At 65.8% G+C, this 12,011-nt stretch overlaps 6 non-coding genes across 6 annotated transcripts; all 6 read left to right on the top strand.

Moving 5' to 3' along the window:
* The first annotated feature begins 759 nt into the window (after positions 1-759).
* LOC123461332 lies at positions 760-878 on the top strand. The gene has a single exon (XR_006637619.1). It is a non-coding gene; the product is annotated as a 5S ribosomal RNA (ribosomal RNA).
* A 1,892-nt stretch (positions 879-2,770) lies between these two features.
* On the top strand, positions 2,771-2,889 carry LOC123461321. The gene has a single exon (XR_006637609.1). It is a non-coding gene; the product is annotated as a 5S ribosomal RNA (ribosomal RNA).
* A 1,864-nt stretch (positions 2,890-4,753) lies between these two features.
* On the top strand, positions 4,754-4,872 carry LOC123461310. Its single transcript, XR_006637599.1, has one exon. It is a non-coding gene; the product is annotated as a 5S ribosomal RNA (ribosomal RNA).
* Positions 4,873-6,746: 1,874 nt separating this feature from the next.
* Positions 6,747-6,865, top strand: LOC123461299. Its single transcript, XR_006637588.1, has one exon. It is a non-coding gene; the product is annotated as a 5S ribosomal RNA (ribosomal RNA).
* Positions 6,866-8,730: 1,865 nt separating this feature from the next.
* LOC123461288 lies at positions 8,731-8,849 on the top strand. Its single transcript, XR_006637575.1, has one exon. It is a non-coding gene; the product is annotated as a 5S ribosomal RNA (ribosomal RNA).
* A 1,885-nt stretch (positions 8,850-10,734) lies between these two features.
* Positions 10,735-10,853, top strand: LOC123461277. Its single transcript, XR_006637564.1, has one exon. It is a non-coding gene; the product is annotated as a 5S ribosomal RNA (ribosomal RNA).
* The last annotated feature ends 1,158 nt before the right edge of the window (positions 10,854-12,011 follow it).

Genomic DNA, 12,011 nt, shown 5'->3' with positions numbered 1-12,011 from the left:
TGAAGGCCTGGTCCCCAGCTGGCGGCAACTGGGGAGGCGGAGCCTTGCTGCAGGAGATGTGTGGCTGGCGCCCTGGCAGGCTTTGGGAATCTCACAGGCCGGCCGCCCCCTTGCCAGAGCTGAGCTCATTCCCTCTCTCTCTGTCTGGCTGTTTTCTGGCCGCTGCCCTGGCAAGAAGGGACGCCCAGCCTCCGCTCTGCCACCCTTTGCCTTTCCCTGCCTGCCTGCCTGCCTGCCTGCCCCATCAGCGATGAACCTCCCCCCGGAGACCGTTAGTCACCCAGGATCAAGCCTTTCCCTTTCCTGCCATCTGCTGCTTCGGGCCGGGTGTTGGGTCCCGGCACCGAGCAGGAGAGAGAGCGAGAGTGAGACAGACAGACAGAAGGGCAGGGCGAGTGAGCGGCAGGCCGACCGACCGAGAGGCAGAGAGAGAGAGAGAAAGGGAGAAAGAGACCAGAAAGCTACTACGTCAGGGGCCAATCACAGTCAAGACACGGGTTTTGTGGGCGGGGCTTGAGGCTGGGGAGAGACTGGAGGCCAGGGCTCTGGGCGGGTGGCCGGTGGCGGGGCCTGTGGCCATCGGGGATCCCTGGGGTCGGTGTGAGGGTGATGTCGGGGCGTCTGGGCGTCTCCCGTGACTCCTGGGAGCGGGCTGGCGGGCGGCAGGCGAGGCAGGGGCCGGCCGAGGCGCGCTGCATGCGCCCCGCCTGGCGTCAGGGGCCGTGCAGGCTCTTGAGGCGCCAGAGTGCGGGTGTGAGCGTCTACGGCCATACCACCCTGAACGCGCCCGATCTCGTCTGATCTCGGAAGCTAAGCAGGGTCGGGCCTGGTTAGTACTTGGATGGGAGACCGCCTGGGAATACCGGGTGCTGTAGGCTTTTTGCCTACTTCCGCAGGCTTTTTGCCTACTGCATGCACGCGCACCCAGCACCCACCCTCCCTCCTCGCCCAAGGGACAAGGACCAAGATGCAAGGGGGCCAAGGCCTCCAGGCCGCCCCTCGCTCGGTGGGTAGGTCCGCCGGCCGGGGCGGTGCTCGCTCGGTGGACGGGTGGGTGGCTGCGTGCGTCCGTGGGCCGTGTCCCTTGCTCCGCGGTCCTCCGAGCCAGCCGCTGAAGGTGTCCGCCCTTTGCTGTCCGGCTCCGGGCTCGGCTCACACGGCTCCCTGGCCTCCTCCTCCTCCTCCTCCTCCTCCTCCTCCTCCTCCTCCTCCTCCTCCTCCTCCTCCTCCTCTTCGTCTACCTCTTCAGTGCTTCAGCCGGCACAAACTCTCAGAAGGGGGCCAACAGCTCTCTGGAAATGCACTCAACCTCGCACATTGCAGGTCCATAACCCTCTTATCCCCCGACCACAGTGCACGTCGGGGCCTTGCCCAACACACTCGAGGCCTTGGCCAGACTCGGAGGAGCCCCAGGCCTCCCGTTCACAGGACAGGTGCCCCTCCAATGGCACTGGGGAGAAAACAGGCACACCGCGGGAGCAGACCCAGTCCGGTCCGCCCCTCTAGGACCCGGAGACCTAGGCCGGGTGACAAACCCGTGGCGCTACCAGACTTCACTGAGAGAGAACGAGGGGAGAGACAGGGAGGGTAGGACGGAGGGAAGTGAGAGGGAGAGCCACAGAGAGAGAGAGGGCGAAAGGGGGGGGGAGAACGAGAGGGAGAGGGAGAGGGAGAGGGAGGGTGGGGCGGGGACACGGACGGACGGACGGACAGGCAGACAGACAGACAGACAGACTGTGTCGGTAAGAGAGGGCCGGGGAGCCTGGGAATAAGCCAGGCAGTACCCTGAACAACAGCTGGGAGACATTTGTGGAGATGCTTGCCACAGCAGCTGGCATCCTGGGATCCACGGGCCCCAAAGCAAGGCCCTGGCCACTTCCAAGAGCAGCCCAGGCAGCCCGGTATGGCGCCAGGCCAGGAACCGAGCGCTGCCTGGGGCATGTCCTTCCACGCTAGACGCCCCGCGTGGGACTTTGAATGACATGTGCCCCGTGGACTGACTGGTGTGTCCTGAAGGCCTGGTCCCCAGCTGGCGGCAACTGGGGAGGCGGAGCCTTGCTGCAGGAGATGTGTGGCTGGCGCCCTGGCGGGCTTTGGGAATCTCACAGGCCGGCCGCCCCCTTGCCAGAGCTGAGCTCATTCCCTCTCTCTCTGTCTGGCTGTTTTCTGGCCGCTGCCCTGGCAAGAAGGGACGCCCAGCCTCCGCTCTGCCACCCTTTGCCTTTCCCTGCCTGCCTGCCTGCCTGCCTGCCCCATCAGCGATGAACCTCCCCCCGGAGACCGTTAGTCACCCAGGATCAAGCCTTTCCCTTTCCTGCCATCTGCTGCTTCGGGCCGGGTGTTGGGTCCCGGCACCGAGCAGGAGAGAGAGCGAGAGTGAGACAGACAGACAGAAGGGCAGGGCGAGTGAGCGGCAGGCCGACCGACCGAGAGGCAGAGAGAGAGAGAGAAAGGGAGAAAGAGACCAGAAAGCTACTACGTCAGGGGCCAATCACAGTCAAGACACGGGTTTTGTGGGCGGGGCTTGAGGCTGGGGAGAGACTGGAGGCCAGGGCTCTGGGCGGGTGGCCGGTGGCGGGGCCTGTGGCCATCGGGGATCCCTGGGGTCGGTGTGAGGGTGATGTCGGGGCGTCTGGGCGTCTCCCGTGACTCCTGGGAGCGGGCTGGCGGGCGGCAGGCGAGGCAGGGGCCGGCCGAGGCGCGCTGCATGCGCCCCGCCTGGCGTCAGGGGCCGTGCAGGCTCTTGAGGCGCCAGAGTGCGGGTGTGAGCGTCTACGGCCATACCACCCTGAACGCGCCCGATCTCGTCTGATCTCGGAAGCTAAGCAGGGTCGGGCCTGGTTAGTACTTGGATGGGAGACCGCCTGGGAATACCGGGTGCTGTAGGCTTTTTGCCTACTTCCGCAGGCTTTTTGCCTACTGCATGCACGCGCACCCAGCACCCACCCTCCCTCCTCGCCCAAGGGACAAGGACCAAGATGCAAGGGGGCCAAGGCCTCCAGGCCGCCCCTCGCTCGGTGGGTAGGTCCGCCGGCCGGGGCGGTGCTCGCTCGGTGGACGGGTGGGTGGCTGCGTGCGTCCGTGGGCCGTGTCCCTTGCTCCGCGGTCCTCCGAGCCAGCCGCTGAAGGTGTCCGCCCTTTGCTGTCCGGCTCCGGGCTCGGCTCACACGGCTCCCTGGCCTCCTCCTCCTCCTCCTCCTCCTCCTCCTCCTCTTCGTCTACCTCTTCAGTGCTTCAGCCGGCACAAACTCTCAGAAGGGGGCCAACAGCTCTCTGGAAATGCACTCAACCTCGCACATTGCAGGTCCATAACCCTCTTATCCCCCGACCACAGTGCACGTCGGGGCCTTGCCCAACACACTCGAGGCCTTGGCCAGACTCGGAGGAGCCCCAGGCCTCCCGTTCACAGGACAGGTGCCCCTCCAATGGCACTGGGGAGAAAACAGGCACACCGCGGGAGCAGACCCAGTCCGGTCCGCCCCTCTAGGACCCGGAGACCTAGGCCGGGTGACAAACCCGTGGCGCTACCAGACTTCACTGAGAGAGAACGAGGGGAGAGACAGGGAGGGTAGGACGGAGGGAAGTGAGAGGGAGAGCCACAGAGAGAGAGAGGGCGAAAGGGGGGGGGGGAGAACGAGAGGGAGAGGGAGAGGGAGAGGGAGGGTGGGGCGGGGACACGGACGGACGGACGGACAGGCAGACAGACAGACAGACAGACTGTGTCGGTAAGAGAGGGCCGGGGAGCCTGGGAATAAGCCAGGCAGTACCCTGAACAACAGCTGGGAGACATTTGTGGAGATGCTTGCCACAGCAGCTGGCATCCTGGGATCCACGGGCCCCAAAGCAAGGCCCTGGCCACTTCCAAGAGCAGCCCAGGCAGCCCGGTATGGCGCCAGGCCAGGAACCGAGCGCTGCCTGGGGCATGTCCTTCCACGCTAGACGCCCCGCGTGGGACTTTGAATGACATGTGCCCCGTGGACTGACTGGTGTGTCCTGAAGGCCTGGTCCCCAGCTGGCGGCAACTGGGGAGGCGGAGCCTTGCTGCAGGAGATGTGTGGCTGGCGCCCTGGCGGGCTTTGGGAATCTCACAGGCCGGCCGCCCCCTTGCCAGAGCTGAGCTCATTCCCTCTCTCTCTGTCTGGCTGTTTTCTGGCCGCTGCCCTGGCAAGAAGGGACGCCCAGCCTCCGCTCTGCCACCCTTTGCCTTTCCCTGCCTGCCTGCCTGCCTGCCTGCCCCATCAGCGATGAACCTCCCCCCGGAGACCGTTAGTCACCCAGGATCAAGCCTTTCCCTTTCCTGCCATCTGCTGCTTCGGGCCGGGTGTTGGGTCCCGGCACCGAGCAGGAGAGAGAGCGAGAGTGAGACAGACAGACAGAAGGGCAGGGCGAGTGAGCGGCAGGCCGACCGACCGAGAGGCAGAGAGAGAGAGAGAAAGGGAGAAAGAGACCAGAAAGCTACTACGTCAGGGGCCAATCACAGTCAAGACACGGGTTTTGTGGGAGGGGCTTGAGGCTGGGGAGAGACTGGAGGCCAGGGCTCTGGGCGGGTGGCCGGTGGCGGGGCCTGTGGCCATCGGGGATCCCTGGGGTCGGTGTGAGGGTGATGTCGGGGCGTCTGGGCGTCTCCCGTGACTCCTGGGAGCGGGCTGGCGGGCGGCAGGCGAGGCAGGGGCCGGCCGAGGCGCGCTGCATGCGCCCCGCCTGGCGTCAGGGGCCGTGCAGGCTCTTGAGGCGCCAGAGTGCGGGTGTGAGCGTCTACGGCCATACCACCCTGAACGCGCCCGATCTCGTCTGATCTCGGAAGCTAAGCAGGGTCGGGCCTGGTTAGTACTTGGATGGGAGACCGCCTGGGAATACCGGGTGCTGTAGGCTTTTTGCCTACTTCCGCAGGCTTTTTGCCTACTGCATGCACGCGCACCCAGCACCCACCCTCCCTCCTCGCCCAAGGGACAAGGACCAAGATGCAAGGGGGCCAAGGCCTCCAGGCCGCCCCTCGCTCGGTGGGTAGGTCCGCCGGCCGGGGCGGTGCTCGCTCGGTGGACGGGTGGGTGGCTGCGTGCGTCCGTGGGCCGTGTCCCTTGCTCCGCGGTCCTCCGAGCCAGCCGCTGAAGGTGTCCGCCCTTTGCTGTCCGGCTCCGGGCTCGGCTCACACGGCTCCCTGGCCTCCTCCTCCTCCTCCTCCTCCTCCTCCTCCTCCTCCTCCTCCTCTTCGTCTACCTCTTCAGTGCTTCAGCCGGCACAAACTCTCAGAAGGGGGCCAACAGCTCTCTGGAAATGCACTCAACCTCGCACATTGCAGGTCCATAACCCTCTTATCCCCCGACCACAGTGCACGTCGGGGCCTTGCCCAACACACTCGAGGCCTTGGCCAGACTCGGAGGAGCCCCAGGCCTCCCGTTCACAGGACAGGTGCCCCTCCAATGGCACTGGGGAGAAAACAGGCACACCGCGGGAGCAGACCCAGTCCGGTCCGCCCCTCTAGGACCCGGAGACCTAGGCCGGGTGACAAACCCGTGGCGCTACCAGACTTCACTGAGAGAGAACGAGGGGAGAGACAGGGAGGGTAGGACGGAGGGAAGTGAGAGGGAGAGCCACAGAGAGAGAGAGGGCGAAAGGGGGGGGGAGAACGAGAGGGAGAGGGAGAGGGAGAGGGAGGGTGGGGCGGGGACACGGACGGACGGACGGACAGGCAGACAGACAGACAGACAGACTGTGTCGGTAAGAGAGGGCCGGGGAGCCTGGGAATAAGCCAGGCAGTACCCTGAACAACAGCTGGGAGACATTTGTGGAGATGCTTGCCACAGCAGCTGGCATCCTGGGATCCACGGGCCCCAAAGCAAGGCCCTGGCCACTTCCAAGAGCAGCCCAGGCAGCCCGGTATGGCGCCAGGCCAGGAACCGAGCGCTGCCTGGGGCATGTCCTTCCACGCTAGACGCCCCGCGTGGGACTTTGAATGACATGTGCCCCGTGGACTGACTGGTGTGTCCTGAAGGCCTGGTCCCCAGCTGGCGGCAACTGGGGAGGCGGAGCCTTGCTGCAGGAGATGTGTGGCTGGCGCCCTGGCGGGCTTTGGGAATCTCACAGGCCGGCCGCCCCCTTGCCAGAGCTGAGCTCATTCCCTCTCTCTCTGTCTGGCTGTTTTCTGGCCGCTGCCCTGGCAAGAAGGGACGCCCAGCCTCCGCTCTGCCACCCTTTGCCTTTCCCTGCCTGCCTGCCTGCCTGCCTGCCCCATCAGCGATGAACCTCCCCCCGGAGACCGTTAGTCACCCAGGATCAAGCCTTTCCCTTTCCTGCCATCTGCTGCTTCGGGCCGGGTGTTGGGTCCCGGCACCGAGCAGGAGAGAGAGCGAGAGTGAGACAGACAGACAGAAGGGCAGGGCGAGTGAGCGGCAGGCCGACCGACCGAGAGGCAGAGAGAGAGAGAGAAAGGGAGAAAGAGACCAGAAAGCTACTACGTCAGGGGCCAATCACAGTCAAGACACGGGTTTTGTGGGCGGGGCTTGAGGCTGGGGAGAGACTGGAGGCCAGGGCTCTGGGCGGGTGGCCGGTGGCGGGGCCTGTGGCCATCGGGGATCCCTGGGGTCGGTGTGAGGGTGATGTCGGGGCGTCTGGGCGTCTCCCGTGACTCCTGGGAGCGGGCTGGCGGGCGGCAGGCGAGGCAGGGGCCGGCCGAGGCGCGCTGCATGCGCCCCGCCTGGCGTCAGGGGCCGTGCAGGCTCTTGAGGCGCCAGAGTGCGGGTGTGAGCGTCTACGGCCATACCACCCTGAACGCGCCCGATCTCGTCTGATCTCGGAAGCTAAGCAGGGTCGGGCCTGGTTAGTACTTGGATGGGAGACCGCCTGGGAATACCGGGTGCTGTAGGCTTTTTGCCTACTTCCGCAGGCTTTTTGCCTACTGCATGCACGCGCACCCAGCACCCACCCTCCCTCCTCGCCCAAGGGACAAGGACCAAGATGCAAGGGGGCCAAGGCCTCCAGGCCGCCCCTCGCTCGGTGGGTAGGTCCGCCGGCCGGGGCGGTGCTCGCTCGGTGGACGGGTGGGTGGCTGCGTGCGTCCGTGGGCCGTGTCCCTTGCTCCGCGGTCCTCCGAGCCAGCCGCTGAAGGTGTCCGCCCTTTGCTGTCCGGCTCCGGGCTCGGCTCACACGGCTCCCTGGCCTCCTCCTCCTCCTCCTCCTCCTCCTCCTCCTCTTCGTCTACCTCTTCAGTGCTTCAGCCGGCACAAACTCTCAGAAGGGGGCCAACAGCTCTCTGGAAATGCACTCAACCTCGCACATTGCAGGTCCATAACCCTCTTATCCCCCGACCACAGTGCACGTCGGGGCCTTGCCCAACACACTCGAGGCCTTGGCCAGACTCGGAGGAGCCCCAGGCCTCCCGTTCACAGGACAGGTGCCCCTCCAATGGCACTGGGGAGAAAACAGGCACACCGCGGGAGCAGACCCAGTCCGGTCCGCCCCTCTAGGACCCGGAGACCTAGGCCGGGTGACAAACCCGTGGCGCTACCAGACTTCACTGAGAGAGAACGAGGGGAGAGACAGGGAGGGTAGGACGGAGGGAAGTGAGAGGGAGAGCCACAGAGAGAGAGAGGGCGAAAGGGGGGGGGGGAGAACGAGAGGGAGAGGGAGAGGGAGAGGGAGGGTGGGGCGGGGACACGGACGGACGGACGGACAGGCAGACAGACAGACAGACAGACTGTGTCGGTAAGAGAGGGCCGGGGAGCCTGGGAATAAGCCAGGCAGTACCCTGAACAACAGCTGGGAGACATTTGTGGAGATGCTTGCCACAGCAGCTGGCATCCTGGGATCCACGGGCCCCAAAGCAAGGCCCTGGCCACTTCCAAGAGCAGCCCAGGCAGCCCGGTATGGCGCCAGGCCAGGAACCGAGCGCTGCCTGGGGCATGTCCTTCCACGCTAGACGCCCCGCGTGGGACTTTGAATGACATGTGCCCCGTGGACTGACTGGTGTGTCCTGAAGGCCTGGTCCCCAGCTGGCGGCAACTGGGGAGGCGGAGCCTTGCTGCAGGAGATGTGTGGCTGGCGCCCTGGCGGGCTTTGGGAATCTCACAGGCCGGCCGCCCCCTTGCCAGAGCTGAGCTCATTCCCTCTCTCTCTGTCTGGCTGTTTTCTGGCCGCTGCCCTGGCAAGAAGGGACGCCCAGCCTCCGCTCTGCCACCCTTTGCCTTTCCCTGCCTGCCTGCCTGCCTGCCTGCCCCATCAGCGATGAACCTCCCCCCGGAGACCGTTAGTCACCCAGGATCAAGCCTTTCCCTTTCCTGCCATCTGCTGCTTCGGGCCGGGTGTTGGGTCCCGGCACCGAGCAGGAGAGAGAGCGAGAGTGAGACAGACAGACAGAAGGGCAGGGCGAGTGAGCGGCAGGCCGACCGACCGAGAGGCAGAGAGAGAGAGAGAAAGGGAGAAAGAGACCAGAAAGCTACTACGTCAGGGGCCAATCACAGTCAAGACACGGGTTTTGTGGGCGGGGCTTGAGGCTGGGGAGAGACTGGAGGCCAGGGCTCTGGGCGGGTGGCCGGTGGCGGGGCCTGTGGCCATCGGGGATCCCTGGGGTCGGTGTGAGGGTGATGTCGGGGCGTCTGGGCGTCTCCCGTGACTCCTGGGAGCGGGCTGGCGGGCGGCAGGCGAGGCAGGGGGCCGGCCGAGGCGCGCTGCATGCGCCCCGCCTGGCGTCAGGGGCCGTGCAGGCTCTTGAGGCGCCAGAGTGCGGGTGTGAGCGTCTACGGCCATACCACCCTGAACGCGCCCGATCTCGTCTGATCTCGGAAGCTAAGCAGGGTCGGGCCTGGTTAGTACTTGGATGGGAGACCGCCTGGGAATACCGGGTGCTGTAGGCTTTTTGCCTACTTCCGCAGGCTTTTTGCCTACTGCATGCACGCGCACCCAGCACCCACCCTCCCTCCTCGCCCAAGGGACAAGGACCAAGATGCAAGGGGGCCAAGGCCTCCAGGCCGCCCCTCGCTCGGTGGGTAGGTCCGCCGGCCGGGGCGGTGCTCGCTCGGTGGACGGGTGGGTGGCTGCGTGCGTCCGTGGGCCGTGTCCCTTGCTCCGCGGTCCTCCGAGCCAGCCGCTGAAGGTGTCCGCCCTTTGCTGTCCGGCTCCGGGCTCGGCTCACACGGCTCCCTGGCCTCCTCCTCCTCCTCCTCCTCCTCCTCCTCCTCCTCCTCCTCCTCCTCCTCCTCTTCGTCTACCTCTTCAGTGCTTCAGCCGGCACAAACTCTCAGAAGGGGGCCAACAGCTCTCTGGAAATGCACTCAACCTCGCACATTGCAGGTCCATAACCCTCTTATCCCCCGACCACAGTGCACGTCGGGGCCTTGCCCAACACACTCGAGGCCTTGGCCAGACTCGGAGGAGCCCCAGGCCTCCCGTTCACAGGACAGGTGCCCCTCCAATGGCACTGGGGAGAAAACAGGCACACCGCGGGAGCAGACCCAGTCCGGTCCGCCCCTCTAGGACCCGGAGACCTAGGCCGGGTGACAAACCCGTGGCGCTACCAGACTTCACTGAGAGAGAACGAGGGGAGAGACAGGGAGGGTAGGACGGAGGGAAGTGAGAGGGAGAGCCACAGAGAGAGAGAGGGGCGAAAGGGGGGGGGAGAACGAGAGGGAGAGGGAGAGGGAGAGGGAGGGTGGGGCGGGGACACGGACGGACGGACGGACAGGCAGACAGACAGACAGACAGACTGTGTCGGTAAGAGAGGGCCGGGGAGCCTGGGAATAAGCCAGGCAGTACCCTGAACAACAGCTGGGAGACATTTGTGGAGATGCTTGCCACAGCAGCTGGCATCCTGGGATCCACGGGCCCCAAAGCAAGGCCCTGGCCACTTCCAAGAGCAGCCCAGGCAGCCCGGTATGGCGCCAGGCCAGGAACCGAGCGCTGCCTGGGGCATGTCCTTCCACGCTAGACGCCCCGCGTGGGACTTTGAATGACATGTGCCCCGTGGACTGACTGGTGTGTCCTGAAGGCCTGGTCCCCAGCTGGCGGCAACTGGGGAGGCGGAGCCTTGCTGCAGGAGATGTGTGGCTGGCGCCCTGGCGGGCTTTGGGAATCTCACAGGCCGGCCGCCCCCTTGCCAGAGCTGAGCTCATTCCCTCTCTCTCTGTCTGGCTGTTTTCCTGGCCGCTGCCCTGGCAAGAAGGGACGCCCAGCCTCCGCTCTGCCACCCTTTGCCTTTCCCTGCCTGCCTGCCTGCCTGCCTGCCCCATCAGCGATGAACCTCCCCCCGGAGACCGTTAGTCACCCAGGATCAAGCCTTTCCCTTTCCTGCCATCTGCTGCTTCGGGCCGGGTGTTGGGTCCCGGCACCGAGCAGGAGAGAGAGCGAGAGTGAGACAGACAGACAGAAGGGCAGGGCGAGTGAGCGGCAGGCCGACCGACCGAGAGGCAGAGAGAGAGAGAGAAAGGGAGAAAGAGACCAGAAAGCTACTACGTCAGGGGCCAATCACAGTCAAGACACGGGTTTTGTGGGCGGGGCTTGAGGCTGGGGAGAGACTGGAGGCCAGGGCTCTGGGCGGGTGGCCGGTGGCGGGGCCTGTGGCCATCGGGGATCCCTGGGGTCGGTGTGAGGGTGATGTCGGGGCGTCTGGGCGTCTCCCGTGACTCCTGGGAGCGGGCTGGCGGGCGGCAGGCGAGGCAGGGGCCGGCCGAGGCGCGCTGCATGCGCCCCGCCTGGCGTCAGGGGCCGTGCAGGCTCTTGAGGCGCCAGAGTGCGGGTGTGAGCGTCTACGGCCATACCACCCTGAACGCGCCCGATCTCGTCTGATCTCGGAAGCTAAGCAGGGTCGGGCCTGGTTAGTACTTGGATGGGAGACCGCCTGGGAATACCGGGTGCTGTAGGCTTTTTGCCTACTTCCGCAGGCTTTTTGCCTACTGCATGCACGCGCACCCAGCACCCACCCTCCCTCCTCGCCCAAGGGACAAGGACCAAGATGCAAGGGGGCCAAGGCCTCCAGGCCGCCCCTCGCTCGGTGGGTAGGTCCGCCGGCCGGGGCGGTGCTCGCTCGGTGGACGGGTGGGTGGCTGCGTGCGTCCGTGGGCCGTGTCCCTTGCTCCGCGGTCCTCCGAGCCAGCCGCTGAAGGTGTCCGCCCTTTGCTGTCCGGCTCCGGGCTCGGCTCACACGGCTCCCTGGCCTCCTCCTCCTCCTCCTCCTCCTCCTCCTCCTCCTCCTCCTCTTCGTCTACCTCTTCAGTGCTTCAGCCGGCACAAACTCTCAGAAGGGGGCCAACAGCTCTCTGGAAATGCACTCAACCTCGCACATTGCAGGTCCATAACCCTCTTATCCCCCGACCACAGTGCACGTCGGGGCCTTGCCCAACACACTCGAGGCCTTGGCCAGACTCGGAGGAGCCCCAGGCCTCCCGTTCACAGGACAGGTGCCCCTCCAATGGCACTGGGGAGAAAACAGGCACACCGCGGGAGCAGACCCAGTCCGGTCCGCCCCTCTAGGACCCGGAGACCTAGGCCGGGTGACAAACCCGTGGCGCTACCAGACTTCACTGAGAGAGAACGAGGGGAGAGACAGGGAGGGTAGGACGGAGGGAAGTGAGAGGGAGAGCCACAGAGAGAGAGAGGGCGAAAGGGGGGGGGGAGAACGAGAGGGAGAGGGAGAGGGAGAGGGAGGGTGGGGGCGGGGACACGGACGGACGGACGGACAGGCAGACAGACAGACAGACAGACTGTGTCGGTAAGAGAGGGCCGGGGAGCCTGGGAATAAGCCAGGCAGTACCCTGAACAACAGCTGGGAGACATTTGTGGAGATGCTTGCCACAGCAGCTGGCATCCTGGGATCCACGGGCCCCAAAGCAAGGCCCTGGCCACTTCCAAGAGCAGCCCAGGCAGCCCGGTATGGCGCCAGGCCAGGAACCGAGCGCTGCCTGGGGGCATGTCCTTCCACGCTAGACGCCCCGCGTGGGACTTTGAATGACATGTGCCCCGTGGACTGACTGGTGTGTCCTGAAGGCCTGGTCCCCAGCTGGCGGCAACTGGGGAGGCGGAGC

This window comes from Jaculus jaculus, chromosome 5 (assembly GCF_020740685.1).
Source record: "Jaculus jaculus isolate mJacJac1 chromosome 5, mJacJac1.mat.Y.cur, whole genome shotgun sequence".
Taxonomy (NCBI): Eukaryota; Metazoa; Chordata; class Mammalia; order Rodentia; family Dipodidae; genus Jaculus; species Jaculus jaculus.
Note: the sequence above shows the minus strand (reverse complement) of the source record. Positions and strands in the feature narration are given on the sequence as shown.